Here is a 16,875-nt window from a genome sequence, read left to right on the forward strand (position 1 = left end):
ACCAAACTTCTTATGGAGTTTAGAACAATCATCTTTTTGTCCATCAGGCTGTTGTTTGTTAGCGACACTAATGTGTCACAAATCCTTTGGTCGAATAATTTCAGTTCACTTAAAGGAAGACAATAATGGCCAAATCTTGTAAAATGTACATCCACAGTTTTCCCAAATACCACACCTTTATCCTGTTTCAAATCGATGGTCATCTGAGCTTTCTTCATCACAGACCTGCTTAACAACAAAGCTATACCACTGGAAACTACATCTGTACTTATAAATAAACTGATTCCCACAATCCTGCAGGGAAGTATCACCCTTTTGGAGGATGTTAGAGTGCTGTCATCTCCAAATCTAAAGCAGGTGGAATGATCACGTTCTTTTATTTTCTTTCGGTCGTTATGATCAGGAGATCATAACAATTTAGCCAATCTTGGTCGCAGACAGTGGACATACATCCACTCTCTAAAACAGCATAGTTGAACGAGTACCAGGACGCTCATTACGGGACTCAAATTTTCTGCCACCAAAACAATGCCTTCCTGGTCCTTATCCTCGTCACTGTCGGTTTCCACATATTCTGTGTCGTGTCTGGTTTCAAAGACACGATTTCCTCTTTTCAGGCAGTTCACAATGGAGTGGTATGGGGGAATCGCATTGCAAACAGCGATTCACAATCCCTCTAGCATTTCTTCGATTTAAACACTTTCTATCAGTTTCCCATGTGTGCCTTCTTTCCCCATTTTCAAATCGGTTATAACTGTTTTCAACACTAGGTCTGTTATTAACCATAACTGTCTCTGTTTAAAGGCCTTCGTGTACTATTTGGCACACGGTTGAGTCACCATTGACTCCTCCGTTCTGGGTGCTATGGCATTCCGGTCTGTATTGAACAAGGTGGCGAGGAAGGATTGTTTCCCGAAAAACTTTTTTAATGATGCTGCCATTTGATCGAAGAGGGGCTCTGTTCCCCTTAATTGTATTCTAGTCATTTCCAAAAGAGTATCCATTTGCGACAGACATGCAGAGTCCAACAACTTAAAGGCCAATCCTACATCTGGAATCTCCAAATTAAATTTCATTAGCCTGTTATCAAAATCCATGATATACTCTGCCAGGGATTGGCTATCTTGTCTCCTAATCCTTTCAAGCATCACCCATCCTTCATAATTCTCCAAGAACTCATCTTTTTGGTAAAACTTATCTAAGTATTGCAGCAGGAGCTGTAGCCTTTCTTCTCTACTTAGGGCATCTGCCGTCCAATCAGAAAATACTTTGCTTCTTATCTTGCTCCTAATTGGGAGTGACAAAGCTAATGCCTTACCTGCTTTTTATTTGGTATTGTGGTGACAAGGGTCCACATTTCCACCTCTGCCTTCCATTGCCAATATGGTTCGACATCTGAAAAGACAGGGGACAATCCAATCCCACCGGTTTACTTCTACCTTCTGCCATGATTGTAGCAATTCTTCAAAACCAAACACCAAGTTACGATGGGTTTTCTTCTGCTACCAATGTTTCTTCAGAAGGAAGTCTTCAAATGCAGTCAATAAAAATATAACAAAACTTACTCCCAACTTGTAAGTCAAAGAAAGGGTTTAATAAAGAAATTTCATTACTCCAAATTTGAGGCCTCATCCTGGGCCACTCCAAACTCCCCACAATTCCCAACAGATTCTTACTTATGGTGAGTCAGCTGGTCAGCTGACCATCACATCATTCTGTAATTGGTTCCATGGTTTACTAGGTCAGCTGACCCTTACAGCTTGTTACCATTGGTCACATTACATCCATTACAAAGTTGTCACCGGTTATATTCTGACAAACTTTGTGCAATCATTGGCGAACATCCCCACTTCGGACCTTATGATGAAGGGAAGGTCATTGCTGAAGCAGCTGAAGATGGTTGAGCCGAGTACAATAGTGCAGCAAGACGTTCAATGACCTCACACAAGTAGTCAGGGTCAGCAAACACAACTTCAAATACCATATTGCACTACTCTCCTCAGCCACTGATCAATTCACCCCCTCAATCATTCACCTACCATGTATTAGTACTCATAGCTGACATCCATATGTCCCCCCTCACCCTCACACACTTAGCACTGCTTCAAGCCTCAAATGCACATCTCACAGCTTGCATACACTGCCAGCTATTTAGGCATGGTAGCCACTTCACCCAAACAAATGGCACCACACTCAATGATAGGCTCCTCTTTCTCTCCATCCAGTGAAACCAAAGGCTTCAGAAACTAACAAGATGGAGGGGGAGAGGGAAGTGTCATCCCTGCATGTCCAAACCCTCACGAAGGAGATGATGTTGACCACTACTGGGGCAGACATTGCTGAGGCCATGGTCAATGGATTGGGTTTGTACTCGTTGGAATTTAGAATGCTGAGGGGGGATCTTATAGAGACCTATAAGATAATGAAGAGGCTGGATAGGGTAGAGGTGGAGAGATTCTTTCCACTTAGAAAGGAAGCTAGAACTGGAGGGCACAGCCTCAAAATAAAGGGGGGTCGGTTTAGGACAGAGTTGAGGAGGAACTTCTTCTCTCAGAGGGTGGTGAATCTCTGGAATTCTCTGCCCACTGAAGTGGTGGAGGCTACCTCGCTGAATATGTTTAAATCACGGATAGATGGGTTCCTGATCGGTAAGGGAATTAGGGGTTATGGGGATCAGGCGGGTAAGTGGAACTGATCCACTTCAGATCAGCCATGATCTTGTTGAATGGCGGGGCAGGCTCGAGGGGCCAGATGGCCTACTCCTGTTCCTATTTCTTATGTTCTTATGTTCTTAATGGAAAGTCTGAAACCATCGAAGATTGTTCTCACTCTCCCCAATCCCTTCCGACTGCTGGTTGTGTTCACATGCACCTTTTACATTCCTCATTAGAACCATAGAAACCCTACAGTGCAAAAGGAGGCCATTTGGCCCATCGAAACTGAACCACGTCAATGAAAGAGCATCTTACCCAGGCCCTCCCTTCCACCCTATCCCTCAAACCCTATGCATTTTACCATGGCCAATCTCCCTAACCTACACATCTTTGGATCCTAAGGGACAATTTATCATGGCCAATTCATCTATCTTGAACACCTTTGGACTGTGGGAGGAAACCGGAGCAATTGGAGGAAACCCACACAGACACAGGGAGAACGTGCAGACTCCACACAGACAGTTACCCAAGGCTGAAATCGAACCCGGGTCCCTGTGAGGCAGCAGTGCTAATAGAGAATACCAGTGACCTCCCTTATTCAACAGTGGGCAGCAAATTCTGAGACCTTGCAAATGTCTCCAATTCCAAATGGAAGGATGCGGATGGATTGGTGATGTGGTGGCATATTGGTAATATCACTGAACTGGTAATGCAGAGCCAGGCTAATGCTCTAGAGGCACAGGTTCAAATCCCATCATGGCAGCTGATGAAATTTGAATTCAATTACCAAAATCTGGAATTGCAAACAAGTCTCAGTAATGGTGACCATGGAACTATCATCGATTGTTGTAAAAACCCCACCTTTTCACTAATGTCTTGAGGGAGTATTGTTGTAAAAACCCCACCTTTTCACTAATGTCTTGAGGGAAGGAATTGCACCATCAATCTACCAGACAAGATGTGACTCCAGACCCACAGCAATGAAATTGACTCTTAACCCATCTCTGAAGCATAGAAACCCGACAGTGCAGAAAGCGGCCATTCGGCCCATCGAGTCTGCACAGGCAACAATCCTACCCGGGGCCTATCCCCGTAATCCCACATATTTACCCTGCTAATCCCTCTAACCTACACATCCCGGGACACTAAGGGACAATTTAGCATGGCAAATCCACCTAACCCGCACATCTTTTGGACTGTGGGAGGAAACCGGAATACCCGGAGGAAACACATGCAGACACGGAGAGAAGGAGTAAACTCCACACAGCCAGTGAACAAAGCCAAGAATTGAACCCGGGTCCCTGGCACTGTGAGGCAACAGTGCTAACCACTGTGCCACCCTGCCACCCATGCCAAAATGCCTGGCTAAGCACTCAGTTTAAGGGAGATTAGGGATGGCTGACGAATGCCTGACTTGGCAGCAAAGCCCACCAGCCCATGAATGAATATGGCTGGAATTGTCTGGTTCCCCTCGCCCAGCCACCGCTGCCAACGGGAACGGAAAATTTGGCCTCAGCCAAAACACCATTCACAGCAGCGGGACTGGGGAATCCCAGGCTCGGGCGAGGTCAGAGAATTCCAGTCCATGTTTTAAAAAAGCAAACTTAAAAGTTCATGGTCATGATCACCTTAACTGGGTGCTGCCCTTATTCTGTTAACTAGGGGTGGCGTGGTGGCAGCCTTAGAGTGCCAGGGTCCCAGGTTCGATTCCAGCCTTGGGTCACTGTCTGTGTGGAGTTTGCACGTTCTCCTCGTGTCTGCGTGGGTTTCCTCCGGGTGCTCCCATTTCCTCCCACACTCCAAAGATGTGCAGGTTAGTGGATTGGCCATGCTAATTCGCCCCCTAGTGTCCCCAGATTTGTGTGTTAGATTGATTGGCCATGGTAAATGTATGGGGTTACGGGGATAGGGCGGGGGAGAGTGCCTGGGTAAGATACTCTGTCAACGAGTTGGTGCAGACTCGATGGGCTGAATGGCCTCCTTCTGCATTGTAGGGGCTCTTCTATGATTTTGTTCTGAGGTCCCAGTTCCAACTGCAGCAGCTGGGGGGTTTCAGTGAGGAGTTCTTGCCTGAAATGCAGACCTCTTCCCGCACAGTGCACCTCACTGAGATTCAGGAGGAGAATCGCTCTCTGAACACCCTGGGTGGAACAAAACTCATCGCGAACCCTTCCTCCCCTCTTCCACCCTCTGTTTAGTATCTTGTCCTCCTCTGTGTGACGTCTGGTCACTTTCCAGTCTAGGCTGTGTTCCAGGAGGAATGCTTACACATGCCCCCATGCCTGGAAGCAATTCATTTGTACAGAATACTTGAAGTCAGCAGATAAATTAAATTAGCTTCTGCCACATTGCTCACTGTGGACATTAAACAACTACAGAATGCATCAGACACTTGTACAGTCAAAGCAACAACCAGAGGAAACCAGCAAAGTAGTTGATGGTCCCTTGTGGAAAATTCCCCTCCTGTTGCTCCAAGTTTGTTCGGCTTTCTGAGATTAAGAGAAGCACCCAGCTTCAGAATCGCACCGCTGGCACCAAAGGAATGTTACACGCTGATTAACATCATGATGTACCTGTTCTGCACATTTTCGTCAGCCATTCACTGCGCCCCGTGCTGATGCCCTTAACAATATGGGACGCGATCTTACCGCCCACTTATGCCATGCTCCCGCGGCAGCGAAGACGGAGAATTTGGCGCCCAGCCAAATCCCCGTTCACTGCAGCTGGACGGGAAAATCCCGCCGGCATGAACGGTCGGAAAATTCCCGCACGGTGTCTTCCACGAATCACCCCGAAAATGTGGGCGGGCACCATGAGCGCCATTTTGGATCTCTAAGGGTGGCCGTAGCACCCAAATAGCCCCAACTTCTCGCACAACCTACCTTAACCCCTTCGTCACATTCACAAAGTTGACAGACCCACCCTGCATTTCTGCTACTTTTATCTGTGTTCGGGGAAGGAACTCTTAACTGGATTCAGCTGTAAAGAAGCCAGACTTCAAATCATAAAAATGACAGTGCAGGAGATTATTGTGCTCCTCAGCTGGGATCATCAAGTCTAGTCCTGCTTCCCTGTATCCTTTTATATCCCTCTTTCTCATTCCTTTTTTTTAAATAAAGTATCTTACTGCCTGACTCCCAATCGTTAGTTGCAGTAAGATATTCAATAGTCTAATAATGCTCGACAATGGAAATAAAACAGTTCAGTTCCCGATGTACTGTTACTCGCTTAATTTCTTTCCTGACATGTGTTGTGAAGTTAGTGTTTCTATGGTCCCAAACAAAGAACAAACAAAGAACAAAGAACAGTACAGCACAGGAAACAGGCCCTTCGGCCCTCCAAGCCTGTGCCGCTCATTGGTCCAACTAGACCAATCTTTTGTATCCCTCCATTCCCAGGCTGCTCATGTGACTATCCAGGTAAGTCTTAAACGATGTCAGCATGCCTGCCTCCACCACCCTACTTGGCAGCGCATTCCAGGCCCCCACCACCCTCTGTGTAAAAAACATCCCTCTAATATCTGAGTTATACTTCGCCCCTCTCACCTTGAGCCCGTGACCCCTCGTGAACGTCACTTCTGATCTGGGAAAAAGCTTCCCACCATTCACCTTATCTATCCCCTTCATAATCTTGTACACCTCTATTAGATCTCCCCTCATTCTCCGTCTTTCCAGGGAGAACAAGCCCAGTTTACCAAATCTCTCCTCATAGCTAAGACCCTCCATACCAGGCAACATCCTGGTAAACCTTCTCTGCACTCTTTCTAACGCCTCCACGTCCTTCTGGTAGTGCGGCGACCAGAACTGGACGCAGTACTCCAAATGTGGCCTAACCAGCGTTCTATACAGCTGCATCATCAGACTCCAGCTTTTATACTCTATACCCCGTCCTATAAAGGCAAGCATACCATATGCCTTCTTCACCACCTTCTCCACCTGTGTTGCCACCTTCAAGGATTTGTGGACTTGCACACCTAGGTCCCTCTGTGTTTCTATACTCCTGATGACTCTGCCATTTATTGTATAACTCCTCCCTACATTATTTCTTCCAAAATGCATCACTTTGCATTTATCCGGATTAAACTCCATCTGCCACCTCTCCGCCCAATTTTCCAGCCTATCTATATCCTGCTGTATTGCCCGACAATGCTCTTCGCTATCCGCAAGTCCAGCCATCTTCATGTCATCCGCAAACTTGCTGATTACACCAGTTACACCTTCTTCCAAATCATTTATATATATCACAAATAGCAGAGGTCCCAGTACAGAGCCCTGCGGAACACCACTGGTCACAGACCTCCAGCCGGAAAAAGACCCTTTGACCACTACCCTCTGTCTCCTATGACCAAGCCAGTTCTCCACCCATCTAGCCACTTCTCCTTGTATCCCATGAGCCTTAACCTTCTTAACCAACCTGCCATGTGGAACTTTGTCAAATGCCTTACTGAAATCCATATAGACGACATCCACGGCCCTTCCTTCATCAACCGTTTTTGTCACTTCCTCAAAAAACTCCACCAAATTTGTAAGGCACGACCTCCCTCTTACAAAACCATGCTGTCTGTCACTAATGAGAGTCCCTTTAAAAGGTGGTGCTTTTTCTGTACTTAGAGAGGTTTTTTAAAAAATGCAGGTGCATTTGCCGTACACAGACTGAAACATTGTATCACAGACCAAGCAGTAGTGTTACCAAGACAGCAGGCTGTCCTTGAATTTTAGTCAATCCAGTTTAAGCTAGGCACTTAGCGACCAGCAGCCTATTAGATTTAAATTTGATGTTTTTATAACCTGAGAACCAATCCTATTGTGGAGATGTTGGTATGTCATCAGGGGTAAAAGAGACAGGGGGGCAGTGGCACAAACTGGAGAACAGCACCTGCCACAGCTCACAGCTTTAGAGAGAGAGAGAGAGAGACAGCCAGCAACTCCTCTCTACCACAGCTCATTTATGTCTTAAAAGAAAGCCTAATCTCGATAGTGAAGATAGCAAAGAAGAAAGAAGGCAGAATATTCGGGAAGACGACAAACCTGGTTGCAATTTAGAGAGTGACTAAAACTCTCTTTTTTTGTTAGTAAGTAGGAATTGTATTTATCCGAACAGCATCCCATTAGAATCGTGTTTTATTCAGTTTGCTAATAGTTTAGTTAACCTGTTCACAGTGAGTTAGATAAATAAAATGTTACTTATTGATTTTACAGAGAGAGTCTCAGGTAGTTATTTTGATTTAACCACTGAAGGTTGCTGAGGAGCAGAGAATGCTACTTCACACACACTTTTAACAGATTATGAGGCGCTTTGAGTGGTGAGGTGTTTGTTCTCAGAGAGGGAATCAACTCCGCTTTATAATACATGGTACACAAGAGATATGCCTATTTACAGAAAGCAGGCCAGTTGGGCTGTTACACAAATTAGGGCTATGCTGAAATGAATTCTAGCTCAAACAGTCCTCGATACAAGAGTAGTCCTCGCTGCCATTGTGTTTGTCACTCACCAAAAATTAGTTGTGGATCAATTATTTAATCGCTCCCAGAAAGTTCATTAATTGACAAGAAGTCTTCTGAGGGACAAATTTTTAATTTCCTTCGTTCTGACCGTTCTTCAAAGCATGGTGAAAATCTTCTTCCTGCTTGATCTGCTCTAAGTCCTTCAGGGGATAGCAGCAGGCCAGAGGAGTCCACGGTCAGCCACGGGGTTAGAACAATCAAATCAGAGCCCTTTAGTCTGGAGCTGTCTCTGCTCCCGTTCCGTACTGAGCAGAAATACAGGAGAAACAAATTTCCAGCGTTCTGCAAGGGAATACTCGAGTGTGCAATTACCGCTCCCAATTCAATACATCAGCTGAGAGTAGACTACAGCTTAAACTTCAATTGATTAGTGTGTTTACCCTACCAAGGTCGCAGTGACCATGTAACAGCATATCCAGCAAACAGGAATGCAATGCCAATGGGTTTCTGTTTCAATATTACTGCACCTGTTGTTTGACTGAAGCAGAATTTGACATTGCCCCATTTTGTGGGTGTGGAGTCATATTACCCAATCTGCTTCTGAATGTACTTTTAAAACTGTGTTCAAACAATTAAATTATATTCATAGACACTTCCTGATCTTTCATTAGTTCTTTCATTGCGGCCATTTAGATGATTAGTGTCAGCATTCTGCCCTCAGTGTTGCCCACAGCAAAAGGGTTGTGTGCAGGTCTGGGCACAGAAGGGTTTGGCTGTAATTATCCCACTGCCCCGAGCAAATGGGAGGAGGCGGAGATTATTCCTTTTTTAAAATTCATTTTGCGTAATATGGGCATCTCTGGCTAGGCCAGCTTTTATTGCCTATCCCTAGTTGCCCTTTAGAGGGTGCTGGTAAGCTGCCTTCTTGAACCGCTGCTGTCCTGGAGGTGTAGGTACACCCATAGTGCTGTTTGGGAGGGAGTTATAGGATTTTGATCCATCAACAATGAAGGAACGGCGCTATATTTCCAAATCAGGATGGTGAGTGCCTTGGAGGGAATATTCTGAGTGGTGGTGAACACAGATATCTGCTGCCTTGTCCTTCTAGATAGTAGTGGTTGTGGGTTTGGAAGTTGCTGTCTAAGAAATCTTAGTGAGTTCCTGCAGTGCATCTTGTAGATGGTACGCACTACTGCCACTGTGCGTCGGAAGTGGAGGGATTGAATGTGGAATGGGTAGCAATCAAATGGGCTGCTTTGTCCTGGATGGTGTTGAGTTTCTTGAGTGTTGTTGGAGCTGCACTCATCCAGGCAAGTGAAGAGTATTCCATCACACACCTGACTTGTGCCTTGTGGACAGACTTTAGGAAGTCAGGAAGTGAGTTGCTTGCCACAGGATTCCTAGCCTTTAACCTGCTCTGGTAGCCACAATATTTATATGGCCAGTTCAGTTCAGTTTCTGGTCAACGGTAACACCCAGAATGTTGATGGTGGGAGACTCAGCAATGGTAATGCCATTGAATGTCAAGGAGTGATGGTTAGAGCTCACTTGTTGGAAATGATCATTGCCTGGCACTTGTGTGGCATGAATGTTAGTTGCCACTTGTTGGCTCAAGCCTGGATATTGTCCAGGTCTTTCTGCATTTGGACATGGACTGCTTCAGTATCTGAGGAGTCATGAATGGTGCTGAACATTCTGCGACCTTCAACGAACATCCCCACTTCTGATCTTATGATGAGAGGAAGATCATTGATTAAGCAGTTGAAGATGGTTAGGTCTGAGGAACTCCTGCAGTGATGTCTCGGAATTGAGATGACTGACATCCAACAACTACAACCATCTTCCTTTGTGCCAGGTATGGCTCCAACCAGTGGAGATTTTGCCCCTGATTCCCATTGATTCCAGTTTTGCTAGGGTTCCTTGATACCACACTTGGTCAAATGCTGCCTTGATGCCATGGGCAGCCATTCTTACCTCACCTCTGGCATTCAACTCTTTTGTTCATGTTTGAACCAAGGCTGTAATGAGGTCAGGAGCTGAGTGACTTTGGCAGAGCCCAAACTGAGAGTCACTGAGCAGGTTATTGCTGAGTATGTGCCGCTTGATAGCGCCGTCGATGACCCCTTCCATCACTTTACTGATGGTCGCGAGTAGACTGATGGAACAGTAATTGGCTGGGTCAGATTTGCCGTGCTTTTTGTATACAGGACATACCAGGGCAATTTTCCACAATCCTGGATAATTGCCAGTGTTGTTGTTGTACTGAAACAGCTTGGCTAGGGGCGCGGCAAGTTCTGGAACACAAGTCTTCAGTACTGTTCCCGGTTCTGGGGAGGAGGCAGAGGGGTGGGGGTGGATGGTCCTTGATGACCACTCCAAGGTTAACAGAAGCCCCCCACCCCTTCCCCTCCCCCACCCCCTCCCCCTCCCCCACCCCGCCCTCCCCTCTCCTCTCCTCCCCGCCAGAGACAGTAGTTATCCCCACTTCTAAAGCTCTGCTGCTAAAATAGGGCATCTGACCTGGTCACTGAACCCTGCCTGCAAGGCCCCACCACCCTCAACAAAACTTAGCTCACCTCCGAGCTTGTCTCGTTATGGAGGTGCCCTTCCCTTCATGCTGCAGCCTCAGCAATGGCCAGTATTAGCAGTGATGTTGCCATGGCTGATGAGCGGGGGAGAGGAGGGAGGGTGGCGAAGGAGAGTAGGGGAGTGCTGCCACTCTCAATTGGTCAATGGTTCTGACAGTGGCTTGTTAGCTGGTCACCACAGTCAAAGTAGCCCTGGGGTCCGTCCCCGCCACCTGTTGAACAGGGTTGGCTCCTGCTTTCAATTCAGCCCCGTGATTCCATTCTCAGACGGTTCAGGATTACTGCAAAGTCTCCTTCCTGGCCTGCTGAGCTGTGACTCCCTGCTCTCTCTTCCTTTGTGAGCTGAGTTACTTGCTATTTTTCTTCCTTTCTCTCTCTCACTCTCTGATGAACACCAGCACATTCTCTACCTCTGATGCCTTGAGGGTTGCCATCCTTCCGGATTGCACTAAAGTTTCCCAGAATTGAAGACTAGTTTCTGGGAGCAACGCAGCAGGAAAATCATCGGGGCCATAAAACATTTGAACATTTCCATTTACCAGTTGTAAAAATAGATACAATGGGAGAAAGGGCTATTAACTGACAATGGAGAGTCTATTCATTTTCTGATTGGTGTGGCCATGTGATGCAACATGGGTATGGACATATCGGGCAACCAATGATGGAGTTGTGGGGGTGGGACCTTTGGGGGCAGGAGGTCACGTGATGACATCTCCAGGAATATATCCAACAAGAGTTGGCAACTCTGTAAACAGACATAAACTAGGAGCAGAAAGAGGCCAACCACTAGCTGGAGAGTCAGCAGGAGCCCGGCATTGACTCTTTTTTGGGAAGGCCTGCTTTGGTCAGGCACTTTACAAGCGAGCAGCAGAATTTCCCCCAGGATCGAGGACCCCAGGGCCGGAAGTCCAACCTATCGAGAGATGTCGGCTAATCAGAAGCTGGCTGTTTTACTGAACAGCAGGGCCACAGGGGAAGCAGTGGTCACTACTTGTATTACACCCACCCGAGACCTAGGATCATTGCTGGGTCTTCGGCCAGAGGCGAGTGGTGACAGCAAGGGGATCACAGTGTGGGGGTCATGGGAGAAGGGTAGGGGAAGAGGGTTTGAGAGCGGGTGGGGTGTGGAGGTTGGTTTTTAGTGGGCTCCCCCCTTCTGGTTCATACAAACTATGCTGGTTCGTACAAACACATAAAATATTGGCACCGGAGAGTGGCATCTTCTTGCGAGCTATCCCCAGCATACTCTCTAATTCTATCTTTTACTCTTATTCTATGCTCTTAAAACTTAACTCTAACTCTCTTAAAATGTCCAATAATGTTTTCTCTACATCCTAGCAATGACTGTAACACTACATTCTGCATCCTCTGCTTTCCTTTTCCCCTGTGTACTCTATCATAGAATCATAGAAACCCTACTGTACAGAAAGAGGCCATTCGGCCCATCGAGTCTGCACCAACCACAATCCCACCCAGGCCCTACCCCCATATCCCTACATATTTACCCGCTAATCCCTCTAGCCTATGCATCTCAGGACTCTAAGGGGCAATTTTTTACCTGGCCAATCAACCTAACCCGCACATCTTTGGACTGTGGGAGGAAACCGGAGGAAACCCACGCAGACACGAGGAGAATGTGCAAACTCCACACAGACAGTGACCCAAGCCGGGAATCGAACCCAGGTCCCTGGAGCTGTGGAGCAGCAGTGCTAACCACTGTGCTACCGTGCCACCCCAATGAACTGTATGTTTTTATATAGTGCACAAGAAACAATTCTTTTCACTGTATCCCAATACATGTGACAATAATAAATCAAATCAAATCAAAAGAAACAGGAGCGGAAGTTGGCCATTCGGCTTCTCGAGTCTGCTACACAATTTGATAAGATCGCGACTGGTCTGTTTTTATTTCAAGTTTCACATTCCCATCTCTGCCTGATAACATTCGATTCCCTTGCCTGACAGGAATCTATCTACCTCCGCCTTGCAATCCTGGCATTCTCAAAAGTTTTCTTCCGAGCAGAAAGGCGTACTCCCTCAACAGGTTTCCAGTCAACAGAAATATGACTGTACAAAGTTAACCCGTGAGACAGCATGCCCAGTGCAAACAATAAATCGGATAAACTCACAGAGTCTAGTGCAAACTGTTTCATATTTTCAGATTCTTCTTCATTAATTCACAGCCAGCTATGTGTACCTCAACTGTGAGCTGTCAGTCAAATTTATTATTAGAGAAGGACAGGAATAAACACTACTGATATCACCAGCTCATTAAAATATTTAATTTCACTCCAGAACTTTAAACTGGTCTTAAAAGTAATAAATGTGTCAAAACTTCCAATATTACTCTCAAACTCTGAACACTCATCTGTCAAGTAAATTTAAGCCTACGGATGAAATCAGGCTTCCATGGATGTTTACCAGTACCCATAGCCTGTGAGTAGTGCTGAACTATTGACTGAGGGAGGGTGAGTTATACCCACGCCTTTCCTCTGCAGCCTGATCTGAGATAGATGGATAGATACCTGTCGCAATAAATCAAAGTAGTGTGACGCAGGGAGACAGCTTGATATTGCTCACTTTCCGGTTAATCAAAGCTGACCCATTCTAAACCATTTGCAGTGCCTGACCTGTCAGTCAAATTAAGTTCATGAATATCAAGAAAACCTCAGATGCAATGTACTCAAGCCATTCAGCACCTTGAGGACATAGTAGAGCAGACTCCTTGTACAAACGAGATCCTCCACCCCAGCTCACCCCCCCAACCCTGCCACTCCTCTCCTGCTCTGTTTAGACAACCTCCAAGCTGGTGGCCCTTCAAAGGCCTGGGGACCTGACACAAAATAGATTGTAAATCTGGGAACGCCAGGACCTCTCTCTCTGATCCATGTGAATTGTTTGTAACTCTTCAATAACTCTTGTTTCAGCATTTGCGAGGTATCTATCTCAACCAACTCATCTGCTCTGAGAGTGACTAATGCAAATAGACATCGGTTTGTGCGCAAGTTATTTCCAGCAAGCAGCCATGAAAATGAGACTGCTTGTAAAAACAATGGCGTGGAGGCGAGCAGTAAAAGTACATATCTTCAAATGGAACAAAATATATTGACGTAACTGCTGCTTCATCCCTCTGAATCTGCTGACCTACCTTAGATTAAGTTGATCTTTCTCTACACCCCATAACACTACATTCTGCATCCTCTCCTTTCCTTCTCTGTGAACAGTATGCTTTGCCTGTATAGCGCGCAAGAAACAATACTTTTCACTGTACACATGTGACAATAATAAATCAAATCAAATCTATCCCCTTCCTTTTGGTTTCCTGTCTTCTCCACTGTTTCACACTCTCTGTCTTGCTAACTTAATCCTTTTGGTATCGAGGATGACTGCCTGGCTCCTTTTTATTATAAATGTCGCAGGTTTGTAGAAGGACTTAAAATATGCATGAACGTTGGGGACATCGATTTCACACTTTGCCCAGTGCAAATAAGTCCTTAACGCATGTCTGTGAAAAACCCTTTGTAATATAAATATCAAATAGATTACACACCGCGCCTCTTAGTGCGACATACCAAAGTCCAGCGTTGCACTCTTGTGATACTGATTTCTGCCTCTCTTATGTGTTTATTTTATTCCTAGCTACCTGACTTTTACAGGTGACGGAAGCTCTCTGATCAATGCTTAAACTGCAGCTCAAGGAGGTTAAAATAAGTCCTTATTGACTTCTCAAAACCTTTGCATAATCTGAATAAGTTTACCTTTCTCAGTCGACAGGAGTGAGGAACTTGAGAGTTTTCATTTAATCTCCAGGAGTTTAAAACAGAAAGTAAAATAGAGCATACCTGAACGAGCTGTAAGCCAAGAGATGTTTTGGTGATGCGTAGTCTGCCAGTCAGCCCAGTGTGAGGTGGAAGTGACTCTTCTCCAGTAAACGAGACCGAGTTGGGAAAGAGATACAGCAGGTTTAGACACTGGAGTGGTACTTTACAAGGTGCTGAATAACTGGCTGAAACTCTCATTGTTGACATAGTATTGACCAGCAGAAGAATGTGGAAACAAAGTAATGCAACATGCAAAACCATTTCAACATGGCTCCACTGACAGCTAGTGCCCTGCAGCCTTGGAACAAAACATAAAACCATTCCTTGCAAATCACAGTCAAAATCAATTTCTCAATAAGCAAACTAGAAATTCAGCTGAACCAGATTTAACTAGACTGCTATTCCTACCTGCAGGTATTTATTCAGAATTTACAAAAACACAATATTGTCTCCTCCTCCTTAGAGTCATGGAGGTTTACAGCATGGAAACAGGCCCTTCGGCCCAACTTGTCCATGCCGCCCTTTTTTTTAAAACCCCTAAGCTAATCCCAATTGCACGCATTTGGCCCATATCCCTCTATACCCATCGTACCCATGTAACTATCTAAATGCTCTTTAAAAGACAAAATTGTATCTGCCTCTACTACTACCTCTGGCAGCTTGTTCCAGACACTCACCACCCTCTATGTGAAAAAATTGCCCCTCTGGATACTTTTATATCTCTACCCTCTCACCTTAAATCTATGCCCTCTAGTTTTAGACTCCCTTACCTTTAGGAAAAGATATTGACTATCTAGTTGATCTATGCCCCTCATTATTTTATAGACCTCTATAAGATCACCCCTCAGCCTCCTGCACTCCAGAGAAAAAAGTCCCAGTCTATCCAGCCTCTCCTTATAACTCAATCCATCAAGTCCCGGTAGCATCCTAGTAAATCTTTTCTGCACTCTTTCTAGTTTAATAATATACTTTCTACAATAGGGTGACCAGAAATGCACACAGTATTCCAAATGTGGCCTTACCAATGTCTTGTACAACTTCAACAAGATGTCCCAACTCCTATATTCAATGTTCTGACCAATGAAACCAAGCATGCCAAATGCCTTCTTCACCACTCTGTCCACCTGTGACTCCACTTTCAAGGAGCTATGAACATGTACCCCGAGATCTCTTTGTTCTGTAACTCTCCCCAACGCCCTACCATTAACTGAGTAAGTCCTGCCCTGGTTCAATCTACCAAAATGCATCACCCCGCATTTGTCTAAATTAAACTCCATCTGCCATTCGTCAGCCCACTGGCCTTCTTTTGGAATTTGGAACAGGTTTCTATTGTCCTTGTGCAGGAATCTCAAAACTTTGGTTTGCAGGTGCAGCAGGTAACTAAGAAGGCAAATGGAATGTTTTCCTTCATTGCTAGAGGGATGGAGTTTAAAAACAGTGAGATTATGTTGCAGCTGTATAAGGTGCTGGTGAGGCCACACCTGAAGTACTGTGACCAAACCTGAAGTTTTGGTCTCCTTACTTGAGAAAGGATATACTGGCACTAGAGGGGGTGCAGAGGAGATTCACTAGGTTGATTCCGGAGTTGAGAGGGTTGGCTTATGAGGAGAGACTGAGTAGACTTGGGCTATATTCATTGGAATTCAGAAGAATGAGGGGAGATCTTATAGAAACATATAAGGTTATGAAGGGAATCGATAAGATAGAAGCAGGGATGTTGTTTCCACTGGTGGGTGAAACCAGAACTAGGGGGCATAGCCTCAAAATAAGGGGAAGCAGATTTAAGACTGAATTGAGGAGGAACTTCTTCACACAAAGGCTTGTGAATCTATGGAATTCCCTGCCCAGTGAAGCAGTTGAGACTACCTCATTGAATGTTTTTAAGGCAAGGATAGATACGTTTTTGAACAGTAAAGAAATTAAGGGTTATGGTGAGCGGGGGGGTAAATAGAGCTGAGTCCACGAAAAGATCAAGCCATGATCTTATTGAATGGCGGAGCAGGCTCGAGGGGCCAGATGGCCTACTCCTGCTCCGAGTTCTTATGTTCTTATTCATTTACACATATTGCACACAGCAGGTTGCAAGGTGGCCATCTTAGTTAAACCCTTGCAAAAAAATAGGTAATGGTTGCCATCTTATTCCCAGCCTGCTAATCGCACCAACCTAAAGACTCTGAGGGTTTAAAGTCTTTGATTTCTTTACAAGACCTTGGGAGTTAATTTCATCAGTCCTTGGCTGAACTGTATGTTTTCATCAATAATCTGAAATTTACCCTTACCCAAAGAGTATATTCCTATGCTCTTTACCCTATTGAATTTTCCTCCAAATATTATTCCAGGTATCCTTAATGTCTCATATTCTGAACCC

General features: G+C 45.4%; 1 protein-coding gene across 4 annotated transcripts in view; it reads right to left on the minus strand.

Annotated features, from left to right (window-relative positions):
- LOC144507885 (phosphatidylinositol 3-kinase C2 domain-containing subunit gamma-like) overlaps positions 1-14,713 on the minus strand; it is a 256,669-nt gene extending 241,956 nt beyond the window's left edge. For 3 of the 4 annotated variants that reach the window (XR_013500157.1, XM_078235332.1, XM_078235333.1), the window contains exon 1: positions 8,146-8,656. The gene's annotated coding sequence lies outside the window, so the exon portion shown is untranslated. Of the gene's footprint in view, positions 1-8,145; positions 8,657-14,528 lie in introns of those variants that run through there. The other variant, XM_078235331.1, reaches the window with a different exon arrangement.
- Positions 14,714-16,875: the final 2,162 nt, after the last annotated feature.

This window comes from Mustelus asterias, chromosome 19 (genome assembly GCF_964213995.1).
Source record: "Mustelus asterias chromosome 19, sMusAst1.hap1.1, whole genome shotgun sequence".
Lineage (NCBI taxonomy): Eukaryota > Metazoa > Chordata > Chondrichthyes > Carcharhiniformes > Triakidae > Mustelus > Mustelus asterias.